The sequence below is a fragment of the Neoarius graeffei genome, chromosome 5 (genome assembly GCF_027579695.1).
Source record: "Neoarius graeffei isolate fNeoGra1 chromosome 5, fNeoGra1.pri, whole genome shotgun sequence".
Taxonomy (NCBI): domain Eukaryota; kingdom Metazoa; phylum Chordata; class Actinopteri; order Siluriformes; family Ariidae; genus Neoarius; species Neoarius graeffei.
In genome coordinates, this window is record NC_083573.1 from 110,809,799 (window position 1) to 110,833,520 (window position 23,722).

Below are 23,722 nucleotides of genomic sequence, written 5' to 3' on the forward strand. Positions count from 1 at the left end.
TATATGCCAATATCCCTCATGACGGTGGCATTAACGCAGTGGACTTTTTTTTGAGTACACATCATGAAAATAGAACACCCAGCGTGGAATGTATCAAACGTTTGACTGAGATTGTGTTGACAAAAAATTTCTTTATGTTTAAAAATGATTTCTTTTTGCAGATTAGAGGGACTGCTATGGAGAGCACTATGGCACCCAATTATGCAAATCTGTATGTGGGCCATTTTGAACATAATGTGGTTTTAAACCAAGCTGTCAACCCATTTTATGATAAAATTCTCTTTTATAGGAGATATATTGATGACCACACCAATTATTGTGGTGTGGAGAGGCACAGAAACTGAGCTAGTTGATTTTCAGAACTTTTTAAATGAGAGAAATGAAAATCTGAAATTTACTGGTGTTTTTAATAAAGAACAAATCAGCTTCTTGGACCTCTTGATATCCGTAGATGGTAGTAGGTTAAAAACGGACCTTTACAAAAAACCGACGGATAGAAATACACTTTTACATGGCAAAAGTTATCATCCCACCACTCTAAAGCGGAATCTACCTATCAGTCAGTTTAATAGGATACGTCGCATCTGCAGCTCTGACCTAGACTACACAAGGCAATGTAGTGCTATGTCCGAGCGCTTTAGGGAGCGCGAGTACTCTGAACATTGGATTAATAATGCAGTAGAGAGGTTCCACAACATCGACCAAGAGACGTGTCTTAATAGAAAAAGACACAGGGCCCCTGACAATAGGCTATCCTGCATTGCGCAGTACTCACCACTGAGCAAGCTTTTTGAAGAGATAGTGAGGAGACATTGGCCCATCCTCAGCTCAGACCCTACCCTCAGCGATGCCTCGTTTAGACAGCCCCCACGTTTTGTATACAAGCGTTCATTTAATATACGCAATCTTGTTGTTAAGGCCGACCGACCACCAGACCGCGCACGGAGATTTCCTCCCCTTCCTGATGGCAACTATAGGTGCGGAAATTGCGCGCAATGTAATTTTACACGCAAATGTAATTCTTTCAACCACCCACATACTGGGAAGCCTTTTAAAATAAAAGGCGTTATTTTGTGCAATACACGAAATGTAATTTATATGATTAAATGTCCCTGCGGATTAGCCTATATAGGCAAAACAACAAGGTGTCTAAAAATGCGCATCGCAGAGCATAGAAGCAACATACGGTTGAATGATGAGAAGAACCCTGTAGCTGTCCATTTTAACACGTTTAAACACAATCTCGCAACCCTTCAATATATTGGCATTGAACATGTTGCCACACCTAGACGTGGGGGTGATGTTGATAATCTCCTTTTAAGACGTGAGGCTTTTTATATATATACCTTGAACACCATTGCACCTAAGGGAATGAATATGTATTTTGATTTAAAACCTTTTTTGTAATTGATTTTCACGTGATATGTATTTTATATGTTGGTGTACTATATTCACATCTTTTTAATCTTTCAAACTTGCAAATGTTTTTTGGTTTTGCTTTTTGTATGACTGGTACAGGTTAAGACACCTGTCTGTCTAATTGATTGGCACCTTTGGGTGCCTTGCCTGGGCGGGTGTAGAGCAGGGTCATGTGATATAGGCCACAGCCTCTTCCTGTTACCCATATGCCTGATGAAGATCCAGGGTGATTGAAACGTTGCTTGTTTTAATTAAATAAAGTTTATTTTTTGGAGCGTATTCAGCAGTGTGCAGACCTACTTTCTTTTATTGACTACCACTTATTTCCAGTTTAATGAACGTTTCTACAGACAGAAGCATGGATGTGCCATGGGCTCACCGGTGTCCCCTATTGTGGCCAATCTTTACATGGAGGAAGTGGAACATAAAGCTTTGACCACTTTTTCAGGAGTTGCTCCCAGCCACTGGTTCAGATACGTGGATGACACCTGGGTTAAAATCAAAGCCCATGAAGTGGAAGCCTTCTCTAAACACATCAATGCAGTGGATATCAACATCAATTTCACTCGGGAGGACGTAAGTGGGAATAATCTAGCCTTCTTGGATTGTGATGTACACATTAGATAAGACAGAAGCCTTAGCATCGAGGTCTACCGGAAACCCACACACACGGACCAGTACCTACTCTTCGATTCTCACCACCCACTGGAACACAAATTGGGGGTCATTAGGACCTTGCAACACAGGGCTCAGAACATCCCTACAACGGTAGAGGGAAAAGAGAAGGAGCAGAATCACATCAGGAAAGCACTTCAGAACTGTGGGTATCCCAACTGGTCTTTCTTCAAGAGCAGGAAAAGGAACATAACGGACAAGGAGGATAACAGGAACAAATGCAAGAACATTGTCATTCCCTACATTTCTGGTCTATCTGAGAAACTCAGGAGGATCTTCTACAAACACAACATTCCGGTACGTTTCAGACCCAGTAACACCCTGAAGCAGAAATTGGTCCACCCTAAGGACAGAATACCCAGACACAAACAGGACAACGTGGTGTATGCAATTCAGTGCAGTGAGCAATGCACAGACTCGTATATTGGTGAAACCAAGCAACCGCTTCACAGGCATATGGCTCAACACAGGAGAGCCAGTTCCTCAGGCCAGGACTCTGCTGTCTACCTTCATCTTAACAACAAAGGACACTCATTTCAGGATTCCAACGTACGCATTTTAGCCAGAGAGGATCGTTGGTATGAGCGAGGAGTTAAAGAAGCCATTTTTGTCAACCTGGAACGGCCATCACTGAACAGAGGTGGGGGTCTAAGACATAATTTATCAGCCACCTACAATGCAGTCCTTGGCACACTTCCCAGACAACTGAATGCACACCAAAACCCAGCTGTTTTCAGTGGCTCACAGGAGGACAGAGAGAATCAGCATTCCATTGATCACCTTAACGGGCAATCCATTGATCACCCTAATGACTCTCGAGGCCATTCACATTCAGCCCCCAGTGACCCACACCAACAGGACGACTCAACGACACCTTAGATGAGCTTTTCATCCATGAGAGGATAAATACCTGATACTCCCTACCAGTCAGACAGAACTGAAGAAGCCTTTCGGATGAGAGGTGAAACGTCTTCAAGAATTTTCAAGCAAGTCCAGTTGCTCTCTTTTACCACCCATAGTTATTATGACCTGGATGACTGAGAATATTCACAGACATGTTTTGGGGTTGCACTGATGTAAATGGAAGCGCGCGTGATATGTTGTTTTTTAGTGGAAGTGAAAGTGAAATGCCATGTTATGTTTCCTTTTTGCTTGTAAAAGACAGAGAACAATATTAAATCAGCATGCTGTTAAACGAAGCCTTCCCTGTCTCGTCACCACCAAGTAGGAGTTAATACCACAGTTACCCTGCGAGTTGCTGACAGGTTTAGAGATCTTCGTGGAGATAACGAGCCATCCAGCAATCGCGGTTCCACAGAGGGAAAAGGTAACACTGGGGGCTTGTCCGGGAGCCTACTAATGTGCGGTGAGTTAGACGTGAGCCGAAGTGGAGTTTACAGTAATACCGGCACATAAAGCATGCAAGACGGTGTTTCAAGTACTGCATTAACGGCAACCACCCGTGAGGGAAATGCTCCGGTTTCCCCCACACTCCAAAGACATGCAGGTTAGGTTAACTGGTGACTCTAAATTGACCGTGAGTCTGAATGGTTGTCTATGTGTCAGCCCTGTGATGACTTGGCGACTTGTCCAGGGTGTACCCCGACTTTCGCCCATAGTCAGCTGGGATAGGCTCCAGCTTGCCTGCGACCCTGTAGGACAGGATAAAAGCGGCTAGAGATAATGAGATGAGATATCAGACATTATGATCTTAGAAAACGCTTTAGTGACGAACAGTTACAGACAGTAATATGTCGTGATATTCTCATCTCATCTCATTATCTCTAGCTGCTTTATCCTTCTACAGGGTCGCAGGCAAGCTGGAGCCTATCCCAGCTGACTACGGGCGAAGGGCGGGGTACACCCTGGACAAGTCGCCAGGTCATCACAGGGCTGACACATAGACACAGACAACCATTCACACCTACGGTCAATTTAATAATAATGAACTTTATTTATTGAGGGTGGCATGAAATATCACATGATAATATACATATGGCCCTCACCTAGTTAACCTAACCTGCATGTCTTTGGGGGAAACCCACTCAGACAACATGCAAACTCCACACAGAAAGGCCCTCACCGGCCCCAGGGCTCAAACCCAGGACCTTCTTGCTGTGAGGCAACAGCGCTAACCACTACACCACTGTACCACTGTCATGATGTGATGTGATATTATATTATAAAATATTATTTTTCATTAGGCTATATATTAAATTTATCTTCTAAAATAACAGACTGTACTCATATCACAACCGGTTTATTTCACCATTGGAGATCAGATCACACAAGACATGCATTACATGACTCATTTTAAGGATTTAAGTAGGCTATTTAAAAGCAATGCTAGCAGGACTTTGTGGCTCAGGTGGATAAGGTGCCACACCATAAATCTGGGGACCAGGGTTCGATTCCGGCCTGCAGTCATTTTTCTGAGCCCTCCCTGTTTTTCTCCTGCTCATTTCTACACTGTTCGAAATGAGTTTGGATGTCTGGAAACCAATCAGGATGCTTTTTGTCGAGCATGCGCTACATGAACAGGCACACACACAGGCTCCCTCGCGCACTCTGTCATATGCACTTATGCAGACATTAATGTTTCGCGTGCATGCTCTTGCTCACTTGCTCTAGATTCCGGGAGATATTCTCCAATTTGCGGGCATCAGGGAGCCACTATCAATATGCAGGAGACTCCTGGAACTTCCGGGAGACTTGGGATGTCTGCACTCATGGATTAAAGCAAAAAAAAAATCATCAGACTGAAAAAAAAGCTCCATGTCGTTGGCCCCTACCACATCAGCGATGCGTCAAATTTTAAACGCCGTGTTGTCCATTATCCCCTCGGCCCCTACTTATAGTACATTTGCATAATTTTAACAATGACTAAAGCTAAGGCAAGACTTTACCATTGTCATTACTGGCTATAAATGATGAAACATCAAGTTTTCAGCGCAAAGTGCAAATTTATTTCAACAATACTTTAGTAATGCACAACAGTGGTTAAGAGAAAAGTGCAAGTGCAGTCGAACTTGAACCATGCTTTCAAAAGAGTGGAACAGAAAGAACTTGCAAGAAAAGTAAAGTGAAAGTTCACTTTTTCTGCTTCTTCGCAGTGAAGCCAAAGGCATCTCGTTTTTTGCCATTGCTTCCATAGACTTTTTTTATGGCAAACTACACAAAAGCACACACCTGCCATTTTTATCTTTTTGCACCATGAACTAAATGGCTTGCCATTATTGCCCATTTCATTTAGCCAAGCCCATCTCCACTTATTCTTTACCGTTTTGTCGATGTCTGACACATCTGTGCCTTCATTTAAAAGAAGCTCGTACATGCTGGCAAAACTGAAAGTAATTTGACACACTCTAGTGATGGAAATCGAAGGGCCTGTGTCCGGTGGCCTTATATGCAGTACTCGAGTTGGGGGGGGTGTAGGGGGAGGCATCCCCCTTCTGAAATAAATATCTCAAATCATTCCCCTTATAAAACAGCCATCCCCCCATCACATCCCTTGTGATCCCTTGGTACATCCCTTGTACCATTTTACCGATTAATGTGGAAATTAGCCTACTATTATTTTAACAAATATTACTACCATTTCAACATTAGAGGCTTTGCGCAGTGATAGCCTACATGTAGCCGAATAAAAAAGACGCATATTTATTTATTCGGTTACACATCTCATTTACACCTATACGGAGGTTTCAGTCACTGAAAACAGCTACTTTTGCAAACTCTGGGCAGAGTGGAGATTTCTGAAAACTCCATCTTCAGACACTTGTGTAAATCGGGAAAATGAAGCAACAGTGGGCGAGAGGGCGCGCACGTATATAATGAGTCATAGGTGTGAATCTTTCACCGAATGCCAATTGTCCCGGTTCTTCATGAAATCGCACGCACACACGGGCGCAGATAGAGGGTGGGACGGGTGGGATTCGTCCCACCCAGATTTAAATTCACCTCGTTCGGTCCCCCCCAACTTATAGGGAGGAAAAAACGTCTATGCTGTCTTTCTTTGCATAAGGTAAACCTCACGGAAAAATCAAAAGACTAATTACCATTCGGTTTATTGAGGTGCACAGCAGTATATACATAGTTGCAACAACTCACATAAAACAAAACAAAGACTGATATTCGGTTGGTTGAGCTGCGCAGACTGCAGAGGTTGCGAGCTCGAGCTTGGTTGCTGTGGTTACCCACAACAAGTTTGACAGGCATATCGGGGTTGGGGTTGGTTTGCTGGCAGCTTTGTCCACCCCAGTTTTTTGTCCCCCCCAGTTCAAAAAACATATCTGCGCCCCTGCACGCGCATGCACAAATTCATTAGGTTAACTTTCAAATAACTGTTCTTGTGCACTTGCGACACCGGAGCCACTTTCCTGAATTTTGAGCTTCGGAGTATTGGCTTCTTTATCTATTTCATCAATGAACTTATTTGTCACATACATTAAATTACTAATGTAAAACATTAGTAGCCTATTTAAGCAATTGCTGTTTTCTCCACTGTTTTCTGACCTTTTGTGTTTAGTGAATGAGACACTTCATTACACTCCACTGACCGACTTCCAATTCCAGACTTTTTTGAAAATGTAAAATATAGGCCTACGAGATGTTTTTTTGGGACTTAATTCACGTTGGTCCTTCACTATTAATTTTTGAGACTGACGAGGCACTAAATACTGTGGAATTATTTTCTCCTTACTATGAAGTTTGTCATCTTAAACAAGTGTCGGGAAATCTTGCAGCCCGACTCTACAGCCTCCAATGTTTAAGCGAACTGCTGAAACCATAATGTTTAAAGATTAAATCGTAGGCTAATCAAACCAAAGAAAAACACAGCCTTTCCAGAACGTTGTCTGCCAAAGCCTGTTTAACCTACAAAAGGCTTAATAGCAAAGGTCTTGCTGCGGCTTCAACTTTAAACCTGATCACCTTTCAGTAGGCAAATATCATTATTACTACTACTACAAAAGGCCTAGTATTAGTAGTAGACAAGTAGTTGCCTAGTAGTAGGACAGCCAAATGGTTTCATCAGTGGCCTACGCCGAGCCTCCCTGGGACTAGACAGTAGCAGAGGCTGTATTTATTTATTTATTTATGCCTATGCTGCACTAGACAGTGTTTACGTAGAGAGCATGCGCACTTCAATCAATCAATCTATCTTTTATTTCAATTATATATAAACATATTCAAACTCGCTGTATGAGTGCATTAAAATCTTATGGCTTTTTAACTCCCGGTGAAAGTCCTCTGGGTTGAATTAACTAACTGAAATCAGCTGTTCTCAGCGTTTGATAAACCTGCTTTGTGAAATGGACAATCACTGCTCCTCCCCGTGGAAAAATGAGGGATAGCAGCTGGTTTTCACACAAGCTGCTTAGGGGCGTCACCAGTCAGGACTGCATTGACTACGTCATTGTGGGGGATAAATTATCTGCACGGAACAATCGGCAGACAGTCACGAACCAATCAGGGGACGGCCAAGGGCCTGCTGAGGGCCAGTCATGGAAACGTGGAACAAATTCAATGGCTGCCACTGTACCCTTTAGTGTCAGTTCACATTCTGTTTCGAGGGGAGAAATTTAGTGTAAAGGTGGCGGTTAATCCTCGCCTCACCCACTCTATAATTTTGGGGACTGATTGGCCAGGATTTCGGGATTTAATGAGTCATCTAGTGAAGAGTGGGTCCTGCCATAGTTTAATAAGGGGAGGTCCCGGTGCCGCGTTGGCAGGAGCAGCTGTCACAGAGCTGTCTACGTTAGCTCCACATCAGAGTGAGGAGCCGCCAGCCCCTCCTCTCTCTCTTGGGGAATCCCTTGCGGATTTTCCATTAGAGCAGTCGCGAGACGAGACTCTGCGGCATGCATTTGACCAAGTGAGAGTAATCGATGGTCAAATGCTCCAGCCAACCGCCACCCCGTCCTTCCCCTACTTCGCAATTATGAAGGATAGATTATACCGAGTGACACTGGACACTCAAACTAAAGAGGAAATCAGGCAGGTTTTGATTCTGAAGAGCCGCCAGGAATTGGTATTCCAGGTGGCTCACTTTAATCCCATGGCTGGACACTTAGGGCAGGATAAAACACTAGCCCGAATAATGGCCCGGTTCTATTGGCCAGGGATTTGGGACGATGTCCGTAGGTGGTGTACGGCGTGCCGCGAATGCCAGTTAATAAATCCAGCGGCTATTCCAAAAGCGCCTTTGCACCCTCTACCATTAATCGAAACCCCGTTCGAAAGAATTGGGATGGATCTCATCTGGCCATTAGATTGGTCAACACGAGGGTACTGCTTTATATTAGTTCTAGTGGACTATGCAACGCGATACCCGGAATCAGTGCCTCTTCACAATATCTCAGTAGCGCAGTATTGCGGAGGCGCTGTTCCGCATTATCTCCTGAGTTGGAATCCCAAAAGAGATTCTGACTGACCAAAGCACCACGTTTATGTCACATACACTAAAGGAACTGTATAGGTTGTTGGGGATTAAGCCGATCCGCACCAGCGTTTATCACCCACAAACAGACGGTTTAGTTGAACAGTTCAATCGCACCCTCAAAAATATAATTAAAAAATTTGTAAGTGAGGACGCACATAATTGGGATAAGTGGCTCGAACCCTTGTTGTTTTCATTGCGAGAGGTCCCACAAGCCTCCACGGGGTTCTCCCCGTTTGAATTGTTATATGGGCATAAGCCGCGCGGCATTCTAGATGTGCTGCGGGAAAATTGGGAGGAGGGACCTTCACAAAGTAAAAATGAAATCCAATATGTTATTGACCTGCGCGCAAAACTCCACACACTCGCCCACCTAACCCAGGAGAATGTGTGGCAGGCCCAAGAATGACAAACCCACCTGTACAACAAGGGTACACGCCTCAGGGAGTTCGCACCAGGAGATAAAGTACTCGTACTGTTGCCTACATCGAGCTCTAAATTAATCGCCAGGTGGCAAGGACCCTTTGAGGTCACATGGCGAGTCGGGGACGTCGACTATGAGGTGAGGCGAATGGACAGGGGTGGGGCGTTATAGGTATACCACCTCAATCTGTTAAAATGTTGGAGCGAGGAGGTCCCTGTGGCACTGGTGTCGGTGGTTCCTGAGAAGGTGGAGCTGGGGCCGGAGGTTCAAAAGGGAAAATTGGCATCACCCACCGCTCTGGTCCCCTGTGTAGCCCACCTCTCACCGACCCAGCTCACGGAGGTCGTCCAGTTGCAAACAGAATTTTCTGACTTGTTCTCGCCCCTGCCCGGCCACACCCACCTCATAGAACACCACATTGAGATGCCCCCAGGGGTGGTAGTGCGTAGCCGCCCTTACAGACTGCCCGAACGCAAGAAAAAGGTGGTTCGGGAAGAACTTGAGACCATGCTCGAAATGGGCATTGTCGAGGAGTCCCACAGTGACTGGAGCAGTCCGGTGGTCTTAGTACCCAAGCCCGATGGGTCGGTCCGGTTCTGTGTAGACTATAGAAAAGTCAACACGGTGTCTAAATTCGACGCATACCCAATGCCTCGTATTGATGAGTTGCTTGATCAACTAGGCATGGCTTGCTTTTACTCGACACTGGATTTGACAAAGGGTTATTGGCAGATCCCCTTGACTCCATTATCCTGAGAAAAAACGGCCTTTTCCACACCATTTGGCTTACACCAGTTTGTCATACTTCCTTTTGGGCTGTTTAGGGTGCCCGCTATGTTTCAGCGGCTGATGGATAGGGTCCTCCGCCCCCACGCCACCTATGCTGCTGCATACCTTGATGACATCATTATTTATAGTAATGACTGGCCGTGGCACCTACAACACCTGAGGGCCGTCCTTAGGTCGCTGAGGCGGGCGGGTCTCACAGCCAACCCAAAGAAGTGTGTGATTGGACGGGTGGAAGTACGGTATCTGGGCTTCCACTTGGGCAGTGGGCAGGTGCGTCCCCAAATTAACAAGACTGCAGCGATTGCGGCCTGCCCGAGGCCCAAGACCAAAAAGGGGGTGAGACAGTTCCTGGGGCTGGCTGGCTATTATCGTAGGTTTATACCTAATTATTTGGATGTCACCAGCCCACTGACCGATCTCACTAAAAAGGGGGCACCAGATCCGGTCCAGTGGACAGAGCAATGCCAGCGGGCTTTTTCTGAGGTAAAGGCTGCACTGTGTGGGGGGCCACTGTTACACTCCCCTGACTTTTCTCTCCCTTTTATATTGCAGACAGACGCGTCGGACAGAGGACTGGGGGCGGTTTTGTCCCAGGAGGTGGAGGGGGAGGATCGCCCAGTGCTGTACATAAGTCGTAAGCTGTCAGTGCGTGAGGGGCGCTACAGCACCATAGAGAAGGAGTGCCTGGCCATCAAGTGGGCAGTCCTTGCCCTCCGTTACTACCTGCTAGGACACCCTTTCACCCTCTGTTCAGACCACGTGCCCCTCCAGTGGCTCCACCACATGAAGGATGCCAACGCGCGGATCACCCATTGGTATGTGGCACTCCAACCCTTTAACTTCAAGGTGGTCCACAGGCCGGGGGCGCAGATGGTCAAGATGGACTTCCTCTCCCATCAAGGGGGGGGAGTCGGCTGGAGGCCGGACGGCTGCCCAGCCTGAGTCGGGCGGTGGGGGTGTGTGGCAGTGGGGGCGTGGTCAAGCATCGGTCTGTGACCGGAGGGCAGAGTCAGGGAAGGTAAGTGGCAGAATCACTGCACCTGAGGTTGATTAATGTGTTTGTGTGTCTTCCCCAGTGACCGCGCCCTATTTAAGGAGGAGAGTGAGAGCAGAGGGGGCTCTCTCCCGACCAGAACACGTGTGTGGCGTGTGTATATATAAGTAAATGTGTAGAAGCTGAAAAGCTGTCAATAAAAGAGTTATTGAGAACTCATTACTGGCCTGCCATGCTTCTGTGCTCCACCCACCTTAGAACACTTGCTACAAGGATAAAGCGGCTAGAGATAATGAGATGAATCAGTAAGCTCATTAAAATGTTTAGGTAAGCTCCTAATATCTCATCTCATCTCATTATCTCTCTAGCCGCTTTATCCTGTTCTACAGGGTCACAGGCAAGCTGGAGCCTATCCCAGCTGACTACGGGCGAAAGGCGGGGTACACCCTGGACAAGTCGCCAGGTCATCACAGGGCTGACACATAGACACAACCATTCACACTCACACCTATGGTCAATTTAGAGTCACCAGTTAACCTAACCTGCATGTCTTTGGACTGTGGGGGAAACCGGAGCACCCGGAGGAAACCCACACGGACACGGGGAGAACATGCAAACTCCACACAGAAAGGCCCTCGCCGGCCATGGGGCTCAAACCTGGACCTTCTTGCTGTGAGGCGACAGCACTAACCACTACACCACCGTGCCGCCCAGCTCCTAATATTTAAGTTGAAAAATGACAAAGAATCCTCAACACTGTTGTCCTTTTCAGTAACAAGAGTATTGAGAGATTCCGTAGTGAAATATCTACAGGCAGTCTTACTGGAACCATTACTGAGGTTAATATCAGGGTCAGCATTATCAAATGATAAAAGATGTTGATTGGAAAAGGTAATTAAGTCAGGTTCCTCATCAGATAAATATGAAACATTCAGCATTTCATCCATAGAAGTCATAATGTAAAGAGTAAAAAATAAGTTTAAACAGTCAATTAAGAACAGGTAAAAGATAAGTGGATAGGCAGCAGTCATTCAGGGGGAAGTTCATTGGGAAGTTTACGGGGAGGGTGCACTATAAGCTGGTCATACTTAAGAAAGGCAAAATTCCCTTGCTTACGTGCTTGTGGTGGCAAGGTGGTATAGTGGTTAGCATGGTCACCTCACAGCAAGAAGGTTCCAGGTTTGAACCCAGCGGCTGGCGAGGGCCTTTCTGTGTGGAGTTTGCATGTTCTCCCCGTGTCTGTCTGTGTGGGTTTCCTCCAGGTGCTCCAGTTTCCCCCACAGTCTAAAGATATGCAGTTAGGTTAACATGGGGCGGCCTTGGGCTGAGGTGCCCTTGAGCAAGGTACTTAACCCCTGACTGCTCCCTGGGCGCTCTGGCGTGGCTGCCCACTGCTTTGGGTGTGTGTGCGTGTTCACTGCTTCAGATGGGTTAAATTCAGAGGATGAATTTCACTGTGCTTGAAGTGTGCATGTGACCAATAAATGTTTCTTCTTCTCTGAGCTGTGGCAACAGTTCTTTCCTCCTCTGGCGGACTCTCTCTGAGAAGTCTTCATTTATGAAGAAATTAGTTCCCTTCAATTTCTTTACTTGTTTGAGGATTTCTTCCTTGTCCTTGTAGTGCAGTAGCTTGATAATCACAGGTCTTGGCTGCCCATTAGCTGTGTACTTCCCTGTTCGGTGAGCTCGCTCAACTTCCACCAATTTAAGATCCATCTTCAGGTGGTCTGTAAGTAGTTTCTTTGCCTTGCATTGTGATTCATCCCATGATTCTGTAGGCACATCAGGGATGCCATCAATCACAATATTGTTCCTCCTAGACTGATTCTCTATATAATCTGCTCTCGAAGCAAGGTTAGCAAGGGCTTCTTTGTATTCATCATGCTTAGTAGACATGGAAGTAACTGCACTGGTGTTAATAAAATTAGCTACCTTGAGGTCATCAAACTCCTTCTGGGAGTATTGAATACTACTCTTTAATTCCTGTACTTCTTTAACAAGTTCATCAACCCATTTATTTGTCAAGTCAAGAATTAGTTGCATAAAGGTTTTCTAAGACTTTTCCTGTTGTTCTATCAATTCTTTGAAGGAGGCTTTCTGTTGATCCATTAATTCATGGAAAAAAACAATACTCATCTTCAGGAGCAGAAGCAGCAGGACTGCCTTTTTCTTTCTTCCTGTCAGGCATTGTGTTCGCTGGTAGGTTTACAGGAGCTGGACTGGGCCTGGAAAATGGAGCCTGGGCTGATTGATAGTAGCCAAAGCTGGACCTAGTAGCTGGAGCCTGGACTGGACCTGTTAGGTGGGGCCTGAGCTTGATTATAGTAGCCTGGGCTAGGTGGTAGCCTTGGCTCAGGCTAGTAGCCTGGGTTCAATCTGATTTCCAGTCCTAAAAACAATTTTGTTTGCAGATTGTGCTCTGGTCGTAAACATACACCGCTTAACAATCACTGATGTGACCCAGAGTTTTAAAAGTCCGGCACAGCAGAGATTTTTGTGGTTATACTCGGGACCACTGCTCACCCTATGACCGAGGGGACACGAGGGCATTGTCCACTTAATACCTGCAGAACTGAGGAGGAGGTACTGGGGCTGCCGAGCCGGGGCCAAGCGCAAGGCTAAGGAGATGGAGAGGCGGTGGAGGTACAAACTCTCTGTTCCGTCAGTGCTTTTGGGGAATGCGAACTCGCTAACCAACAAAACTGATGAGCTGGCAGGACTGGTGAAAACCCAGAGGCTCTACAGGGAGTGTAGTTTGTTGTGTTTCATGGAGACGTGGCTTAACAGCAACACACCGGACTTTAATGTGGAGATACCAGGATTCACTACAGTAAGAGCGGACAGGGACGTGAAGCTGAGCGGCAAACGCAAAGGCGGGGGACTCACAGTGTTGATTAACACCAGATGGTGCAACCCAGGACATGTAAACATTAAGGTGATCATCTGCTGCCAGGACATTGAACTGTTAGCAGTGAGTCTCCAACCGTATTACATGCCTCGGGAGTTTACACACACCATTTTCACCTGTGTTTACATTCCTCCACATGTGGACATGCATGCGGATGCGCAGGCAGCATGTGACATTATTCATTCCACCATAGCAGCACTGCAGACACAACACCCTGAGGCTTTCTTCACAATCTCTGGGGATTTTAACCATGTCACTCTGGACTCCACTCTCCCTGCCTTTCATCAGTTTGTGGACTGTCCCACTAGGAAAAATAGGACCATAGACCTATTGTATGCCAATGTAAGGGACACATACAGGGCAATCCCACTACCACTGCTGGAGAGATCTGACCATAATCTGGTTCTCCTACAGCCTCAGTACAAACCAATGGTTCTGAGGCAGCCCACCACCATGCATTCATTCAGGGCCTGGTCTCCCGAGGCAGAGACCAGGACTCTTTAGGACTGTTTCAAGATGACTGACTGGAATGTACTGTTAAACCCACATGGGGAGGACACTGAGGAGGTGACACACTGCATAACGGATTACTTGAACTTTTGCAGGGACGTTGCTGTTCCCACAAAAACTGTACGCTGCTTTCCAAACAACAAGCCCTGGATTACCAGTGAAGTCAAGGGCCTCCTCAAACAAAAGAAGAGGGTGTTCAAAGACAGAGACAGGTCAGAGCTGAAGCATGTACAGGGGGAACTCAAAGTCTGGCTAAAAGAGGCCAAGGAGTCATACAGGAAAAGGTGGAACAGAAGCTGCAAGAAAACAACATGAAGGAGGTCTGGGATGGGATGAAAACCATCACAGGCTGCAAGAAGAACAGCAGCAGCTCAGCAGATGGGGTCATGGACAGGGCAAACCAGTTTAACCACTTATTCAACAGGTTTGATTGTCCTGCTCCTGCTGCCCCCTCCTCCTGCAGCAGTTGTCACCTCGTCACCATCACCAGCAGATCAGCCCTTACCCCCACCACTAACATCATCATCATCAGAGCCATCAACACCTCATGCAGATGGAATACACATCCACTCCCCCAGTTCCCCCATCTTCACTGCAGACAAAGTCAGGAGAGAGCTGAGGAGACTCCACCCCAGGAAGGCAGCAGGCCCGGACAAGGTGTGTCTCAGGATGCTGAGGGCCTATGCTGCCCAACTGGGGGAGCCCCTTCAACACGTCTTTAACCTGAGCCTTTGCCTCGGGAGGGTTCCTGTCATGTGGAAGATGTCGTGCCTCATTCCAGTTCCCAAGAAAACACATCCAAAGGAAGTGAATGACTACAGGTCGGTTGCCTTGACATCACACGTGATGAAGACCATGGAGCAACTGCTGCTGAACCTCCTCAGACCCCAGGTCCACCATGCTGAGGACCCACTGCAGTTCGCATACCGGGAGAAGGTGGGAGTGGATGACGCCATCCTCTATCTTCTGCACAGGACTCACTCTCACCTAGATAAGGGGAGCAGCACAGTGAGGTTCATGGTTTTTTTTTACTTCTCCAGCACCTTCAACACCATTCAGCCCCTTCTACTGAGAGACAAGCTGCAGGAGATGGAGGTGGATACAAATTTGGTCTCCTGGATCACAGACTACCTCACTGGGAGACCACAACACATCAGGATCAGGGACGGCATTTCTGACATGGTGATCAGCAGCATGGGAGCACCACAGTGGACTATGCTTTCTCCAGTTCTGTTCACTCTCTACACATCAGGCTTCAAATACAACTCAGAGTCTTGCCACATGCAGAAGTTCTCGGACAATACTGAGATTGTGGGATGTGTTCATGATGGACAGGAGGAGGAGTACAGGAGCCTTATACAGGACTTTGTCTTGTGGTGTACAGTGGTGCTTGAAAGTTTGTGAACCCTTTAGAATTTTCTATATTTCTGCGTAAATATGACCAAAAACAAAATCAGATTTTCACACAAGTCCTAAAAGTAGATAAAGAGAACCCAGTTAAACAAATGAGACAAAAATATTATACTTGGTCATTTATTTATTGAGGAAAATGACCCAATATTATATATCTGTGAGTGGCAAAAGTATGTGAACCTTTGCTTTCAGTATCTGGTGTGACCCCCTTGCACAGCAATAACTGCAACTAAACGTTTCTGGTAACTGTTGATCAGTCCTGCACACCGGCTTGGAGGAATTTTAGCCCATTCCTCCATACAGAACAGCTTCAACTCTGGGATGTTGGTGGGTTTCCTCATATGGACTCCTTGCTTCAGGTCCTTCTACAACATTTCGATTGGATTAAGGTCAGGACTTTGACTTGTCCATTCCAAAACATTAACTTTATTCTTCTTTAACCATTCTTTGTAGAAGGACTTATGTGCTTAGGGTTGTTGTCTTGCTGCATGACCCACCTTCTCTTGAGATTCAGTTCATGGGCAGATGCCCTGACATTTTCCTTTAGAATTCACTGGTATAATTCAGAATTCATTGTTCCATCAATGATGGCAAGCCGTCCTGGCCCAGATGCAGCAAAACGGGCCCAAACCATGATACTACCACCACCATGTTTCACAGATGGGATAAGGTTCTTATGCTGGAATGCAGTGTTTTCTTTTCTCCAAACATAACGCTTCTCATTTAAACCAAAAAGTTCTATTTTGGTCTCATCCATCCACAAAACATTTTTCCAATAGCCTTCTGGCTTGTCCATGTGATCTTTAGCAAACTGCAGACGAGCAGCAATGTTCTTTTTGGAGAGCAGTGGCTTTCTCCTTGCAACCGTGCCATGCACACCATTGTTGTTCAGTGTTCTCCTGATGGTGGACTCATGAACGTTAACATTAGCCAATGTGAGAGAGGCCTTCAGTTGCTTAGAAGTTACCCTGGGGTCCTTTGTGACCTCGCCGACTATTACATGCCTTGCTCTTGGAGTGATCTTTGTTGCTCGACCACTCCTGGGGAGGGTAACAATGGTCTTGAATTTCCTCCATTTGTACACAATTTGTCTGGCTGTGGATTGGTGGAGTCCAAACTCTTTAGAGATGGTTTTGTAACCTTTTCCAGCCTGATGAGCATCAACAATGCTTTTTCTGAGGTCCTCAGAAATCTCCTTTGTTCGTGCCATGATACACTTCCACAAACATGTGTTGTGAAGATCAGACTTTGATAGATCCCTGTTCTTTAAATAAAACAGGGTGCCCACTCACACCTGATTGTCATCTCACTGATTGAAAACACCTGACTCTAATTTCACCTTCAAATTAACTGCTAATCTTACAGGTTCACATACTTTTGCCACTCACAGATATGTAATATTGGATCATTTTCCTCAATAAATAAATGGCCAAGTATACTATTTTTGTCTCATTGTTTAACTGGGTTCTCTTTATCTACTTTTAGGACTTGTGTGAAAATCTGATGATGTTTTCGGTCATATTTATGCAGAAATATAGAAAATTCTAAAGGGTTCACAAACTTTCAAGCACCACTGTAAATCCAACCACCTGCAGCTGAATATTGGCAAAACAAAAGAAATGCTTATGGACTTTAGAAGGTCCAGGCCAACTCTACAGCTGATCTCTATTGAGGGGGTTGATGTGGAGATGGTCAGGACCTACAAATGCCTGGGTGTACACCTGGATGACAAGCTGGAATGGACAGTGAACACTGACACCTTCTACAGGAAGGGTCAGAGCAGACTCTACTTCCTGAGGAGACTCGGGTCCTTCAGGATCTGCTGAAAACTGCTGCTGATGTTCTACCAGTCTGTGGTAGCCAGTGTCCTCTTCTATGCTGTAGTGTGTTGGGGAGGCAGCATTAAGAAGAGAGATGCTGGACGGCTCGACAGGCTGGTGAGGAAAGCTGGCTCTGTGCTGGGAACTGAGCTAGAGTCCCTTACATAAGTAGCAGAGTGAAGGGCCCTGAGCAAACTGCTCTCAATCATGGACAATGTTCACCACCCTCTGCATGGTGCCATCATCAGGCAGAGGAGCTCATTCAGTGGCAGATTGTTGTCCCTGCTATGCACCACGGACAGATTCAGGAAGTCTTCCTGAATCTGAAGACCAAAATAGAACTTTTTGGTTTAAATGAGAAGCGTTATGTTTGGAGAAAGGAAAACACTGCATTCCAGCATAAGAACTTTATCCCATCTGTGAAACATGGTGGTGGTCGTATCATGGTTTGGGCCTGTTTTGCTGCATCTGGGCCAGAACGGCATGCCATCATTGATGGAACAATGAATTCTGAATTATACTAGCAAATTCTAAAGAAAAATGTCAGGACATCTGTCCATGAACTGAATCTCAAGAGAAGGTGGGTCATGCAGCAAGACAACGATCCTAAGCACGTAAGTCTTTCTACCAAAGAATGGTTAAAGAAGAATAAAGTTAATGTTTTGGAATGGCCAAGTCAAAGTCCTGACCTTAATCCAATCAAAATCTTGTGGAAGGACCTGAAGCGAGCAGTTCATGTGAGGAAACTCACCAACATCCCAGAGTTGAAGCTGTTCTCTATGAAAGAATAGGCTAAAATTCCTCCAAGCCAGTGTGCAGGACTGATCAACAGTTACCAGAAACATTTAGTTGCAGTTATTGCTGCACAAGGGGGTCACACCAGATACTGAAAGCAAAGGTTCACATATTTTTGCCACTCACAGATATGTAATATTGGATCATTTTCCTCAATAAATAAATGACCAAGTATAATATTTTTGTCTCACTTGTTTAACTGGGTTCTCTTTATCTACGTTTAGGACTTGTGTGAAAATCTGATGATGTTTTAGGTCATATTTATGCAGAAATATAGAAAATTCCAAAGGGTTCACAAACTTTTAAGCACCACTATCTATCTATCTATCTATCTATCTATCTATCTATCTATCTATCTATCTATCTATCTATCTATCTATCTATCTACAATTCAATGTAATGAGGAATGCACAGACCTGTACATTGGGGAAATGATACAACCAATTCACAAGCACATGTCTCAACCCAGGAGAGCCAGTTCTTCAGGCCAGGACTCTGCAGTCTATCTTCATCTCAATTACAAAGGACACTCATTTCAGGACTGTGATGTATGCATTCTAGCCAGAGAAGTCCGGTGGTTTGAAAGAGGAGTAAAAGAAGCCATCTTCATCAACCTGGAACAACCATCACTCAACAGAGGAGGTGGTCTGAGACACCATTTATCAGCCACCTACAAGGCAGCCATTGGCACAGTTCCCAGAAAATTGAATATACATCCACATCAAGACTCAGCTGACTTCAATGACTCATGTGATGGCAGAGACAGCCAACGACCCACAGATCACCCTAATGACCCTCTTGGCTGCTGACACCATTCACACCAGGCCTCCAGTGACCCTAACACCTACAGGATGACTGAGGCCCTGTCCACACGGCAACGGATTCAGGTGAATCTGATAAAATTGTTTATCATTTCGGCCTGGCATCCACACGGCACCGGTGTTTTGGGTGCCCCAAAATGAAATCTTTTGAGAACGGGTTCCAGAGTGGAAAGATCTGGCAACGGCGCCATTGCGAAGTCATCTGGATGAGTAGAATGGATTTGTTTACGATGACGTCACAACCACATGTGCTTCACGCTGGGTAGAAGTGTAACGAAATCGATGCGAGTTGTCAACAAATCCTATAACTTGGTTCATGAAATGCGCTTACAAAATATTTTCACTGTGAATATTTATTGTGTAATGGTGCAAAGTGAGAGAGAGAGTGAGAGTCAATCCCGCCAGCAAAAATAGGGAAAAAAAGGAGCGATCTCACCTCTTCAGATGTTGGTTTAAGTCCTACAATACATTCCTCAAAAAGGGCATAGAAGAACAAATTAATCCATCAACATGTAGCATTCAATTTATTCCGGACCATTAAAGACGCCGCCTTCCACATAGAATCATACGTCATCCTCGCCGCCATATTGGATGGGTCAAAGCGGAGAATAAAGATGCCTCATTCATGTGCTGCATTTAACTGTACCAACAGGTTTGCCATCCAAACGAGATCACATGGGATTACCTTTCACAGGTGAGACTGGAAAAATACTTTTCATTGTATTTGGTCATTATAACGTAACTTTACGAACAGATTTTTCTGACTTTGTGGCTAATATGAAGTCTCACGCATAATAGTTTATGCACATGCATCCTTACTTCTATTGTTGTGGTGTCTCCGATGGGACTGTCTTACAGCGCACCTAGAGGTGTGGCATGTGTATTGCATCATTTTCAGCAAGCGTTGCGTTGCCATATGTACCTGATAGTTTACTGATCCATTGCCCATGTGGATGCGTTTTTTTTTTTTTAAATCTCGTTGCTGTTGTTGTGTGGATGTAGCCTGAGAGTGTCAACGACCCATGGTACCTCAATGACTCCCCTTAGGGTTGTTTTTGGTCCACTAGAGGATAAATACCCAAAACTCTCCACTAGTCAGACAGAACTGAAGAAGCCTTTTGGATGAGAGGTGAAATGTCTTCAAGAATTTCAAGTAAGTCCAGTTGCCTTCTTTGGTACCTACAATTTACAATGACCTGGATGACTGAGAACCTTCACAGACATACTCTGAAAAAGTTCCATTTTATCTCAAACCAGAACATGCTACAGGGGTTTTAAATGCTTCTTCTCACCCTGCTGTTTTTCACAAGTTCTCATCAGCAAGCAGGAGCTGGGAGAATCCCAGGTCATTAAGGTCTGATGTTTGGGAGCATTTCAGCTTCCCTGTAAGTTCTGACACTGATGGCCAGTGAGTGGTAGACCCACACATTACAGTGTACAGAATCCAGCAAACATATATAAAACACACTAGAAGAAGAAGCCTGCTAATCCAGCCACTGGGGTGCATAAGCATACTCTTTGTGCCAGTCCCAAGCCCAGATAAATTGGAGAGGGTTGCCTCAGGATGCATACCAGGAGTTGTATGAAAGACTGGAGACTAAAGAAGGAGAGAAAGACCTGTACAGACTAGCTAGGCAGAGAAACAGGGAAGTGAGGGATGTACAGCAGGTAAGAGTGATGAAAGATGTAAATGGAAATGTGCTGACAAACAAAGAGAGTGTATTAAGAAGGTGGAAAGAGTACTTTGAGGATTTATTAAATGAGGAGAATCCAAGAGAGAAAAGGTCAGATTAATTGGAGACAGCAAATCAGGAAGCAGAGTTGGTTAGTAAGGATGAGGTGAGGGCAGCCATGAAAAGAAAAAAGACCAGGAAAGCAGTCGGACCAGATGGTATCCCAGTTGAGGCTTAGAGATGTTTGGGTGATACGGCTATGGAGTTCCTAACAAGATTGTTTAATAAGATCCAAGAGAATGAGAAAATGCCAAATGAATGGAGAAAGAGTGTGCTATTCCCAATATACAAGAATAAGGGAGATGTACAGAGCTGCAGTAATTACAGAGGGATAAAATTGATGAGCCACACCATGAAGCTATAGGAAAGGGTATTGGAGGCGAGATTGAGAAGAGAGGTAGCAATCTGTGAACAGCAGTATGGGTTTATGCCAAGGAAGAGCACATTGGATGCAATTTTTGCTATAAGAATGTTAATGGAGAAGTACAGGGAAGGCCAGAGAAAGCTACATTGTGTGTTTGTAGACCTGGAGAAGGCATATGATAGAGTGCTGAGAGATGAGTTATGGTATTGTATGAGAAAGTGTGGAGTGAATGAGAAGTATATTAGAGTGGTGCAAGACATGTATGAGAACAGTGAAACAGCAGTGAGGTGTGCAGTTGGAACGACTGAATGGTTCAAGGTGAAGGTGGAACTTCATCAAGGATCTGCTTTGAGTCCTTTCTTGTTTGCCATAGTGATGGATAGCTTGACGGATGAAGTGAGGCAAGAGTCACCATGGAACATGATGTTTGCGGATGATATTGTGATATGTGGTGAAAGTAGAAAGGAGGTTGAGTTGGGTTTGGAGAGATGGAGATATGCATTGGAACGAAGAGGAATGAAGATGAGCCATAGCAAAACAGAATACATGTGCAGCAATGACAATAGGGATGAGAGTGTAGTGAAGATGCAAGGAGTAGACGTAAAGAAAGTTAGTGAATTCAAGTACCTGGGGTCAACTGTGCAGGAAAATGGGGGCTGCAATAGTGAGGTGAGAAAGAGAGTGCAGGCAGGGTGGTGCAGTTGGAGAAGGATTTTGGGAGTCATTTATGATAGGAAAATCCCAGCAAAAGTGAAAGGTAAGCTGAGACAGTAGTGAGACCAGCTATGATGTATGGATTGGAGACAATACCCTTAACGAAGAGACAGGAGGCAAAGTTGGAGATAGCGGAGTTCAGGATGTTATGGTTTGCGATGAGAGTGACAAGGTTGGACAGGATAAGGAACGAGCACATCAGAGGAACAGCACATGTGGAGAGCTTGGGAATTAAGCTAAGAGAGATGAGACTGAGATGGTATGGGCACATCCTGAGAAGAGATGCAGAGCATGTTGGAAGGAGAATATTGAGGATGGAGCTGCCAGGCACACGAAAATGAGGAAGGCCAAAGAGGAGATACATGGATGTGGTGAGAGAGGACATGAAAGTGGCAGGTGTGGTAGAGAAGGATGCGGAATACAGGGAGCAATGGAGACAAAAGATCTGCTGTGGCAACCCCTAATCGGGAGCAGTCAAAAGAAGAAGAAGAAGCCTGCTAGATTCTTTTCTTTGCATGTCTCAGCTTGTTAAGAAGTTGCAGTCAGAGCACAGGGTCAGCCATGATACAGTGCCCTGGAGCAGACAGGATTAAGAAATCCCAAATTAGTTTAAGGATTATCCATCCCCATGTAACCCAATCAACTATTTGTTCAAAAACTTCCTTAGCAGTTTTCACAACAGCTTCTCCCAAATTCTTAACTGTAATTCCTGCATATATTACTCCTATGCCTACTTTACCTACTTTACTCTCACTGACTTTTACCATGATATAGTCAACTAGTACCTGTATGGGCTAGAGTTCTTGAATAGATCCATAGCCATGGAGCAGGAATTTTGTTAGGATGCTCATACCATCCTGTAGTCTGATTAGAAGTCTGCATTTCTATCAGAAGATCTGTCCATTGTAAAGCACATTTCTCAAAATATTTAGTGAAAAACAATTTAGCTGTGATATTATATCCAAATGTCTGCGTAGCGAGATTCAGGTGTGGGTGGAGCACAGAACATGGCAGGCGGCTGTTTGCATTGAGGAGGGTTTTTTATTTTACTGCTTTTCGGCATAGGGCTCAAAAAAACTCACACACACACACGCACACACACATACAGGCTGTCAATGAGCCCTCGGTGCCGACCTCCCCTTCTCGCTCTCCTTATATCGGGCATGGTCACTGAAGGAGACACACAAACACATGTTAATTGACAACAGGTGTAGTGACACGACCTCTTACCTTCCCTGAATCCGCCCTCCATTCACAGACCAACGCTCGGCCACGCCCCCACTGCCACATATCCCCACTGCCCGACTCAGGCCAGGGAGCCATCCGGCCTGAAGCTGACCCCCCCCGAAGCTGACCCCCCCCGATGGGAGAGGAAGTCCGCCACCACCATCTGTGCCCCTGGCCTGTGGACCACCTCGAATTTAAATGGCTGGAGTGCAAGTTACCAATGGGTGAGCCGCGCATTGGCATCCTTCATGCGGTGGAGCCACTGGAGGGGCACATGGTCCAAACTGAGGGTGAAAGGCCACCCCAGCAGGTAGTCCTGGAGGGCGAGGACTGCCCACTTGATGACTAGGCACTCTTTTTTGATTGTGCTGTACCTGCCCTCTCGCATCGACAGCTTTCGGCTAATGTACAACACGGGACGCTCCTCCCCCTCCACCTCCTGGGACAGAACAGCTCCCAGCCCTCCGTCCGACGTGTCTGTCTGTAAAATAAAGGGGAGAGAAAAGTCAGGGGAGTGTAACAGTGGCCCCCCACACAGTGTAGCCTTTATCCTAGAGAAAGCCTGTTGGCATTGCTCCGTCCACTGGACCGGATCTGGTGCTCCCTTTTTAGTGAGATCCGTCAGCGGGCTGGTGACATCCGAATAATTAGGTATGAACCTCCGATAGTAGCCAGCC